The sequence below is a fragment of the Rattus norvegicus genome, chromosome 20, assembly GCF_036323735.1.
Source record: "Rattus norvegicus strain BN/NHsdMcwi chromosome 20, GRCr8, whole genome shotgun sequence".
In the NCBI taxonomy this organism is placed as follows: domain Eukaryota; kingdom Metazoa; phylum Chordata; class Mammalia; order Rodentia; family Muridae; genus Rattus; species Rattus norvegicus.
Window position 1 is genome coordinate 42,181,663 of NC_086038.1, and position 11,003 is coordinate 42,192,665.

The 11,003-nt window shown below is 44.8% G+C and overlaps 1 long non-coding RNA gene across 1 annotated transcript; it reads left to right on the forward strand.

Annotated features, from left to right (window-relative positions):
• The first annotated feature begins 6,201 nt into the window (after positions 1 to 6,201).
• LOC134483816 (uncharacterized) lies at positions 6,202 to 8,952 on the forward strand. The gene is made up of 2 exons (XR_010060869.1): positions 6,202 to 6,974; positions 7,530 to 8,952. It is a non-coding gene; the product is annotated as an uncharacterized LOC134483816 (long non-coding RNA).
• Positions 8,953 to 11,003: the final 2,051 nt, after the last annotated feature.

Sequence of the window (11,003 nt, forward strand, 5' to 3'; positions counted from 1 at the left end):
AGAGGGTTCATGCCAGTAAAAAATAAACTAAATTATACAGTGAAGTTTAGAATATTCCTCAGAGTACCCTGATAGCAAGGCACAATTTGACAGGAAGAGAGAATCAATCACTCAGACACCTCCCACTTTGAGGAATCCATGTTATACTTCTTGCCCTTCTCGGTGTTGGGCATTCACAGTAGCAGGCCATACCCCTAGGCCTGTGTGCCATACACATAATGCGGGTTAAGGGCTCTTCAGGAACCATTTGGCCTCCACACATTTCGCTAGCTTTCCTCCTCATCGTAGGCACCGCCTTTACTAAAAGACCGAATTGCACCTGGTTGTACCAGTGCAGCCCGGTTGAATTTTAACTGAGATCAAGCTGTAAGGTTGCACAGTCTAGAGTTTGGAAGGAAGGCTGCCTGTGTCTAAAGATAGCTATATTGCTTTCGTTCCATATGGCCACCCGGTCAGTTCTGGTGTGTCTCTATGTCCCCCAATAAAGAAGGTAGAGGTAATGCAGGTCAGAGATTCGGTCCCTGAGGCTCCGAGGGATGCTCAAAGTCTTTGAATGTCTTTGGGCTGTGAATCATTCAAGTTCACACCCTTGATGTGCTATTCACCCACCCCTATTCCTCTGATGGACAGCTTTAGTCCATTTAGAGGCAATGTTCTCTGCATGGCTGATGCCTCATCTTCATCCCGGGAAGGAAATCCTCTCCTCTGAGAAGGTAAAGACTGCCAAACTCTTCCTTTGCAGACAAATGTCCTAGTGTTCAGGCTGTATTCGGCTCTTAGTTCTCCTGTTTGAATCTGAGCACCTTAAAGGTAGAGCTGGGGTCTACTTCATCGCTCTGCCTTATTGTGATTTGGAAGATTGTGTGTGTGTGTGTGTGTGTGTGTGTGTGTGTGTTGTGTGTGTGTATGTGTGTGTGTGTGTTGTATATGAGTGTATGTGGTATGTTTGAGTGTGTGTGTGGTGTATATATGATATGTGTAGTATGTGTGTATATATGGTGTGTGTAAGTGATGTGTGTGGAATGTGTGTATGTGATGTGTGTGTGTTGTATGTGTAGTATGTGTGCGTTTGTTGTATATGAGTGAATGTGGTATGTTTGAGTGTGTGTGTGTGGTGTATATATGGTATGTGTATTATGTGTGTATATGTGGTGTGTGTATGTGATGTGTGTGGAATGTGTGTGTTGTATATGAGTGTATATGGTGTGTTTGAGTGTGTGTGTGGTGTATATATGGTATGTGTGTATATGTGGTATGTGTATGTGATGTGTGTGGAATGTGTGTGTTGTATGTGTAGTATGTGTGTGTGGTGTATATGAGTGTATATGGTGTGTGTGGTATATATATGGTATGTGTGGTGTGTGTGTATATGTGTGTGTATGTGATGTGTATGGAATGTGTTTATGTGTATGTGATGTGATATGTGTGTGTTATGTGTGTAGTACGTGCGGTGTGTGTGGGTGTGTGTATAGAAACGGATTGGCCTCCGTTTTATACCTGGTGAGAAACCAGGTATAAAATATGAAGCCTAGCATGTATGGCTCAGGACATTGGTCCTTCTTCTCACTCCTTCCTCCCCAGCAATGCCTGACCCTGTCTTAGAATGTGTGGTAGTTTGAATGAAAATGGCTCCCGAGGGCTCATAGGGAGTGGCATTATTTGAAATGATCCAGACAAGTGGCCTTGTTGGAGTAGGTGTGGCCTAACTGGAAGTGTATCACTGTGGTGGGCTTTGAGGTTTCAGAAGCTCCAGCCAGTCCCAGTGGTCTGCTCTCTGTCTCTTCCTGCTGCCTGAGGATTCAGATGTGGGATTCCCTCTCAGTTCCTTCCCCAGCACCATGTCTGCCTACACACCGCCATGTTTCAAAGCATGACCATAATGGACTAAACCTCTGAACTGTAAGCCAGCTTCAATTATAAGTGTTGCCATGGTCAGGGAGTTATTTCACAGCAATAGAACAGTAACTAAGACAGATGGGGCTTTGGAGGTGACTTTAGCCGACTGTGCCTAGGGTGACTTCTTCCTGCAAGGCATGATGGGATTATGGTGAAATATTCACATTTTAAAAATCGTTTTTAAGAGCCTGTGGATTCATCAATGAATACACTTTAGAGTGAAAACTGATCACCTCACTTTCTTGGAACAGTTATTGTAAATTAGCTCATACACACTAGGTGATAATTACATTTTGGTGTACTCTGAAACTCAATAAACACTACTGAAAACTGATAATTACAAATTATGACAATAATAGCATTTGAGGCTCATCGTGAATCTCATGGAGTCTATTCAGTAGCAAGCAAGAGAAAGTGCTATAGTGAAAATTCATTTAAAGTTAATTCATTAACATCTTTTCAATATAAAACACAGAACGTAGTGGAGAAATCGTCAAAGACTTGTTTGACCACTAGAGGGAGCACATACATTAAAAAAAAATCCACAGTTTCTCCAGCCTCTGAAAGCTTTTAAAACCAGCAATGGCAGCTTCCCTGGATTGTTTACCCAAGCTTCTGGTACTCCTCACACACTAGAGCAGTAATTAGAAGCTGTAGATCTCGAACCCTTTGGGGGGTCGAATGATTCTTTCATGGGTATTGCATGTCAGATATCCTGCATATCAAATATTTACATTACAATTCATAACAGTAGCAAAATTAGAGTTATGAAGTAACAATGAAAAAATGTTTACGGCTGAGGGTCACCGCAACATGAAGAACTGTCTGAAAGGGTCCTAGCATTAGGAAGACTGAGAACCACTGTGCTAGAGGGGTAGGTAAGAAAGAAAGTTAAGCAATGTGAGTATATTAGAAATGACGACGTTACCAAGCAGGGAGGCTCGCACCTGGAATCCCAGCACTTAGGAGACAGGGGCCAGAAGAACTTTAATATCAGCAACCACAAACCCAGGCTTATTTTGTAACCAAAGGTTTAACCCATCCAAAGGAAACCTCTGGAAATGGATACCGGGAGATTTGGCTTTAATATATTTCCATGTGGCCAGCAGGCTCCTTCCTTTCACCAGAAGTGATCAAAGTAAGGAATGATATAAGGAGAGCGGGGCTGGTTCTAACTGGATCGGTTATCTAGTTACCCGTACAGCTGCGGCGCAGTCACCTAGATGTCATTTAAATGTATTTGACTGTTAAGTGCGCTGCCCGCAAATAGTGAAATAGGCATCTGAGAAAACATGTCATGGTGTGTATGTTCACTTTTGTTTCTTTCTTACATTGGTAATTGAGATTGAACGAGGTGGATCACTAAACGTTTCAAGATGAGGTTACAGGGTGTGTGTGTACATGTGCGTGCGTGCATGCGTGCGTGCCTTAAATTCAACCAGCATTCGGATTACTTCTGGTAAGCAGAGAAACCATCACAAATTATTAATAAAACAAGTCTACATTAAGAAGGAAAAGTCCCACAATCACAGTCTACTCTGCATAGCAATGTCCAGGTAAGCCTGAGCCACACTGCATGACCTTGTCTCAAGAAATAAAGCCAAAACAAAGCCTAGAATGATTCAAAATGCTTCAAAGAGAAATTGATGAGCATATGTACCCAAAATTATAGATTTAATTTAAAACTCTTTTCAGAAGAGTGGGCTTTTTAAAAGTATTCTGTGGATTTATTTTGCTTACACATGATCAAGGGATGTGTGGATTTGAATGTCCACACATATGTGGAGTGAACAGTGTTTCTGTTCATATCAGCCCCTGGGTATGTCTTACGTTAGTTCCTTTTCACCCCTTTCCCATTGAGATTGCTGGGTTCTAGGATCTGACGCTTTTCAATAGGATTGTCACAGTCATTTCTTCACTGTGGTCCCCATCCACGTTGATAACCTCCATCTGGTGTTACTCAGACACAGTTGACTGAACATCACAATCGAATGTGTGTTTGTGTGTATTGGGGACCAACCCCAGGTCCTCACACACACCAAGCACATTCTGCCACTGAACTGCACCTCCAGTCCCCAGACTAATTTTCGGGAAACAGAGTCTTGGCCATATTAACTTTTTTCTCAAGAACATTTAGTCGTTCTCTGTTTCTACAAAACAAACGAACAAGTAGCCACTAGGCATTAAGATCCAATTGAACACCTCTCTGTCTTCAGGACCATGTACTCCCGGCAGAATAACTGTTTTAGATTGAGTTTTCACACTCCTTCCCCCACTATCTCCACACTGGTTTCTTTTCTAGATAATTGTGGGCATGTCTTAGATCACCTCCAAGAACAACCTCCTAAATCTAAGAGTCCATGCTCCACAGCCAGCATTGAAAACCTCTTTGAAGCAGATTATTGATGCCATAGGCCAGTCCACAAGAACCAGAGGAAAAGAGACAAGGTGGGGGACAGCTGAAGAGACTGCAGTTTGAACTGCACAAACAAGCCAGGAAGAATTTAGAGGCTTAAAGAATGATGTATTCCATCTCTTGAGGCCCCAGGGCTTAATTGGATTGATCAGTCAAGTGGTTCTCACCTGGACTCTGAAATGCACTCACAATGCCTGGTGGCTGGGGTTGTCTGAGCGCTCTAGCAGACAGTGTCAGAGATGGTGACGTCGCATCTATGTTCAAGTACTCGGGGCAGGAGTGGTGGAAACGTCTGTTTGTTGGCCAGATGTTTTACTCTGTGCAGCGGGCCCACTGTGAAGCTAGCTTCTGCCTGCCTGTTCTTCCAACGTGGTTCTCAGGTTAAACATTTCCAAAGCCCAGATGTATGTGTCAGGCGCATGGAGCCCTAGCCTTAGAAACCACACATCCTCAACTTCCTCTCTGTAGCAGCCTAGATCTACTGTGGGATGGGGACTGCATGACTACTGGATCACTGGTGTGGTTCCTTCAGAGGCTCTCTTCAAAGCCTATTTGTTTAACTACTGACATTTCCAGTACTGAAAGCACTTGTGTTTGAGGGAAAGTCCAGGATGGGTCACCTAGAGAAACTAGAAAAGATCAGGGTGACTGAATCCTCAAGACAATGGTGATGAGTCGGTAACTATTTTAGTATCTGTGTTCAGATAGTTTTATATTTTTCTTATGGAGAAGAGGAAGGGTCCACCTGTTCTCTCTCTCTCTCTCTTTCTCTCTCTCTCTCTCTCAACAATCAGCAGCCTCTGTTTTGTGCAATGAAGTATAGCAGAATTAATATTAGGTCAATTCTAAGACATGACAAGAAGAACATTGTCTACCTTGCTTACTAGGACATCGAGTCTTAAATGTTTCAGTTTCTATGCAGTCTGAGGTCTTGAGGCCTCTACACTATGAGGAAGCCTGAGCTAGTCCATGGAGGCAGACTACACAGGCAGGCTTGAGAATGCTTGAGGGTAGACAAATAGTCTGAACAGTCAAGAGACCAGGCAACCTGGACACAGTCTGGTAAGGGAAGTATACAGATGAGGAGAGATAGCAACAGGGCATTCCCTGAGGTGGTCATGGAATGGGGAGGGGACAGGGATAGCAACTATACAGTCATTTATTTATTACCATTAGTCAGAACCAATATGGAATGAGGCTGTGAATTTCTGTTTACTTCTGGAATAATCCTTTGAGTTTCTCGGACTTTTAATCAGGCCGAAGTGTTACCAGGCAATTGGGCGGTCTCTTTTCCTGGGCTCCTAATTTCTTTAGCCAAACTAACTTAAAAGTGGACTCAGAAGGAAACTTGAGAACCATTTAACTGAGTTTGAGAGAAAAATGAAAGGGCAGTCAAGGCGTAGATGCCAGCAGCTGTGGGAGGGAGGGAACTAGATAAGAGGAAGGGAGATGTTTTTTCAGTAGAGTCCAGTTGAGCAGAAGTCATCAAACAGATGTGGAAACAGTTCAGGGTCAACAGAAAAGACTGTAAGAGAACCCACAGCGCAGGGTCTGAAAGCTTGAGATTCGGGTCAGTATCCAAAGAAGGAATAAAAGAGAAGGGAAGGGAAAAGTTGCTTCTGAGTTGGCACCCTGGAAAGCAGGCAGGCTTAGCACTGAGGATTTGCAAGCAGCTGAGTTAGGGAGGGGCTTCTGAGGGTAAAAGTACATTATCTCGTTAAGGGGATAATTAACACCAACAGCACTCCCACTCTGTCTTTAGCAGGTCTTCAGGTGAATCAGCTTTTCTGAGGGGTGCCCACGTGACTGACAGCAACGTGGACTAGTTCCTACGGAAAGGTACAATGGTCTAACAAGGTTTCCTTGTTTTGTCTTCAGTCGGGGTGAGTGGTAACCTTAGACCCTACTTACTAGGCTAGAAAGTGTTTTCCTTTCACACACCTCAACAGGGCCTCCTTGCCTTACCTTCCTCTTTTTGGTGAGGCACATTAACCAGGGGCAAAGCTGATTATGAGGGATGGAGCCATCCTCCAGGCTAGCAAATCTGCTAATGCCTTGTAAGGCTACCTACCACAAGGTGTTCCTTGCTAATACTAGGGAGCCCTTTAGCCCTTAAAGACCCTTTGCGCTGAAAACTGAAGGAAAACAAACAAACAAAAAGCAGGCACTCTGTGCTAAGGCCAAGAGGATCACAAATATACCGTTGTAAACAAACGGACTAGAGGATATCTGTGCCAGTAACCTCAGATCCGCCGTTGATCCGCCGTTTCATTCGTTTCGGGACAAGTGCAGAGTAGCTCGTGCCTTTGAAGCCTATGGCCTTTAGAGTGGCTTTAGTGTCAAAACTTAAAACAGGCCGAGGAGGGAGCCTGCCAGAAAGGTCATCGGCAAAGGTGACACTTAAGCTGCGTCCCATTCCGTCTGTCCTCCAGCCCTGCTAAATATGTTTCTAAAGCGCCATGTCCTAGAGGAACAGCATCCCCTGACCTCATTTCAAGAAGATCAAGAAGACGACACTAGGAGGAGACATTTGAGTGACAAGACCTTGCTTTCAGACTCCACAGTGGGGTCCTGGTGCCTGGAATAAACAAAAGCAGAGAAAAGGAATGGGAACCAGCGTTGAGGGCCAGAGGACTGCATCCGAGGGTCGGGGTTGGTGGAGGTGGGTAGCTAGGACCCCTCCTTCGCTTCAACAAACACCAAGGCACCCTTCTGAAGCCTGGCTCTCTAGGTCTCTGGATTTTGCTTGGAAGAGCCTGCTAAGGTCTGCAGCGCAGGAAGCCCCCGTGGTACCAACAGGATCCCTTAGTGTGCACCGGGGCAGGCAGAGGCCTGCCGCTGTACACCACCCAGGCTGGCCTCAACCCCTGTGCCACCATGTCTGGCACTGTTTTGGCCTAAAGGAGGGGTCCATCAGCATCCAATCACATACAGTGCCTGTCGAATCTGGAGAGTGGGACTGAACTTTCTTGTGTTTGAGAAGGCTTTAGAGTGTAGAAAAAAAATCTCCACACGGACCTATCCGTTGGTATTGAGTACTGATAGCTGCCAAGGTTGGCAATTAGAAAAGACAAAAACAGCTTGAATCAGGAAACCAAAGAGGCATCCAGTCTTTTAAGACGCAAGGACTTCCTTGCTCTAAATTTCTCCCAGGGTTCCACAAAAGACGATGCTTGGATTTTTCTTTTGACTTAACTCATCCTGTTTCTGTTTCCAGAACCCCAGTGCAGTGGAACTCATCAGCCAAAACTGTAAGTAAGGGGGGAAAAAAACCCACCTCTTCTAAAGACTTTTAGCGAGCATTCAACTTGCTGTTACTAGATAAGGACTACGGCATTTTCTGTGCTGGGAACCCGAAGTTGTCACATAGGCCCATTATGTCTTAAATGCTGCCTGTGGCCCTGGAACAATGAGCTTGAGGCCCAGGAGCTAAAGCAGTAGGCAGCCCGCCAAGTTCAACACTGGCCAGTCTGAAGAGCAGGGCCTGCTGGGGGCTGCTTCCGGCTCTGCCTGAGATGCAGAGCAAAGATTTCCATGCTGGCTTTCCGCATGCACGTTCGACGATGGAGGCCCAGACCAGCGATGACCTGTAGTGACATTTTCCATGACACCCTTTGTTTTGTTTTCTGCTTGATAGTGTAACTTCGGGGGTTTCTTTTTTTGTAACAATCGCTTGGCAAGGATTACCGTTAGATGTCACGGGGGAGTCACCATACACAGCTGGATTCTCCCCCTGGGCGGACATCTCTTTTTCAAATGGAGCTTCGTGGGAATTAACTGGATTATTTGTGGAGGGACCCTTGGCTGCACAGCTGCTGGTCAGGTCAGTGCCTCGCTTGTGGAAATAAAAGAAGCTGCAGTGGAACCTTATGATGAGGTGCACAGGAATTTAAAAAATTGAATTTATGAATGGGAAACGCAGCGTGCCGGTGAGATGGCTCAGTGGTTAAGAACACTTCACTGCTCTGTCTGAGCTCTTCCCCGATCCACTGTCATGGTTAGTGACAGCTCCAAGAGCCCTGGCACCCTATTCTTGACGCTGGACACCTGTACTCATCTAAACATACAGACAGATACCCATATACAGGCATTAAAAAAACTTTTAAAAAAATGGACCACATATCACTTCATCTCCATCAGAACAACATTCTTATAAAGTGCTGTATTTTTCACCCACATTTGCCCTTGTAGCAAACAGGCTCCTCTTCCAAGAGAGAAGCTAACTATCTCCTTTGGGGCACTTGGTGGCCAACGACCTGCCCTGAGCATCCAGTTTGTCATCTAGTACTGCACTCTCACTGCTGGGTTTGCAGGTCAGAGGAATACAGCCGTAGGTACTCACTCTATGGCAATCTCCAATACAATGCTTTCTGGGGGAGTTTGAAGATCAGCTTAAACGTTGACACTCGAAGTGTGGCAATGTTCCAGGCCTGTCCAGAGTGCCACTACCAAGAATTTATTTCCACTGGGACACGTTTGGTATACTTTCAAGAAGTTCTTTGCTATGATGGCTCGGAGTTTTGGGGAAGAGACAACTGCTGACTTTTGCCAGGAATAAAGTCTCCTTCTGATCTTCGAGCTTGGAAAAAGAGTGTCATTGACCCTCCTTAAACATGACTACTACTTGTGTTTATAGATAATTCATTGACTGGTTTTTTTGTCTTTTTGTTTGTGTGTGTGTGTGTGTGTGTGTGTGTGTGTGTGTGTGTGTGTTCCATCATCTAAACTACTGCACGGGTGCGCTGGCAGAGCTCAGAAGACGTTTCCACAAGACTATGGAAAGGACTCACGTAGTCCAGTAGAGGAAGGAATATTATACAGCTCTAAAGAGAAATGAAGAATGGCTTCTTTCTATGCCACTGCGGAAGATTACAAGATTATGTTGCTAATATTTTAGGGCATGATTGTAAAAATTCAAAATGAAACAAGAGAACTAAACTAATTTAATTTTGCCCTAGGTGGATGGCAAATCCACTCGGGGAAGAAATTTTCAAGTGACCTTAGAGCATGAGAATCGACATGTGTGGTGGTAGTTGCCAGTAATTCCAGGATCTGGGAGATGGAAACAGGAAGATCAGAAGTCCAGGCTTAGTGTGGACCTCTTGAGACCCTTACTCAAAAACAACAAACAACAACAGCATAAATACGCAAAACAGGAAAAACTAGTGAAATAAATAAGGAGCATGAGAATTGACTAAAGAGCCTACATGTGGGTTAGTTATCTTCTTAGAACAAAAGAGAAAAAAAAAAAAAAGACCCACGAGTAACAAAAGCTTCAGCTCTTTCCAGTAATTGTATTCTTGAAAGTGTTGCTTTTGTCCTTGAGGCCGCTGCAAGTGCTTCCTGGGATAAAATAAGTAAGGAATTAGGCATCCTCTGGGCAGGGATTCCGAGAAGGGTTGGAGGTGGACCTGCGGTCCAGACAGAACAAAGTGACTGCAGCACACAGGTCATGTCTACTAGCCCGTTCACTCCTATCTTGTCACCACCCTTGCAGATGCTAACACCTAAATGCTATGTGCTAATATTAAGGAAGTGGAAAATCTACTCCCCTGAAGATCTTGTATTATTGGCAAAAGCATACATAATGGTCTGAATATGCTTGGCCCGGGTGTGTGTGTGTGTGTGTGTGAATATCAGAAGGTGTGGCCTTGTTGAAGTAGGTGTGGCCTTGTTAGAGGAACCGTGTCATTGTGGGGGAGGGCTTTGAGACCCTCCTAGCTGCCTGAGGGCACTCAGCCTTCTCCTGTTTGCATTCAGCTTAACTAGTTTTTTTGTTTTTTTTGTTTTTTTTTGTTTTTTTTCCGGAGCTGGGGACCGTACCCAGTGCCTTGTGCTTGCTAGTCAAGCGCTCTACCACTGAGCTAAATCCCCAGCCCTCCTGTTTGCATTCAGAACCAGATGGGAAACTCTCAGCTCCTCCAGCCTGCCTAAGTGCTGCCATGCTTCCCGCCATGATGGACTGAACCTCAGGACCAATAAGCCAGCCCCAATTAAATGTTGTCCTTTATAAGAGTTGCCTTGGTCATGGTGACTCTTTGCAGCAATGGAAAGCCTAAATAAGACAGTACAACTAGAAATTTATTGTGAAAATTGAGAGAGCTTGTTAGACGCTCCCTTCTCCCATATGTTTTAATTTCAAGTAGAAAATTTGCCCGCAAATGTGATCTGTAGCCATCTTGCTGGGAGTCATATATGCAAAGAAGTGTCTCTTGCTGTTCACTGGACCCAGTCCTCCTTTTCCTCTTGCTCCCTCAGAGCTGCATGGATGGCTGGGCTCAGTCTGGCTGTACATGGCCTGGCCTGGCAATGCTATCAGGTCTTTCGGTGGGGGGTATGTCTACGTAGTGACTGCAGCTAAGTTTGCTTGGCTTACAAGGGCTGTCGCTTTTCCTGACTGAGGAGCTGTGATTGAATTTATATATTTTTATGACTGCAGGCTTATTTCCTGATTTTCCAGGTTTAAAGAAACTATTAAAAATAATAAACTTCCTTATTCTCTTTTGATTGACTCTGGGGTGACAATAGAATACAGAACAGCTGTTCAGCGAGGCAGGAATGACTAACTTCTGGCCTACTGTGGACGGTGATAAAGCCCTTGACCGCTAGAAAATGAAGTTGCCCTTGTGACAAACACTCACCTAACCTTTGCGTTACCTACTGGCACAATGGTTCACCTTTTGGGGTGAGG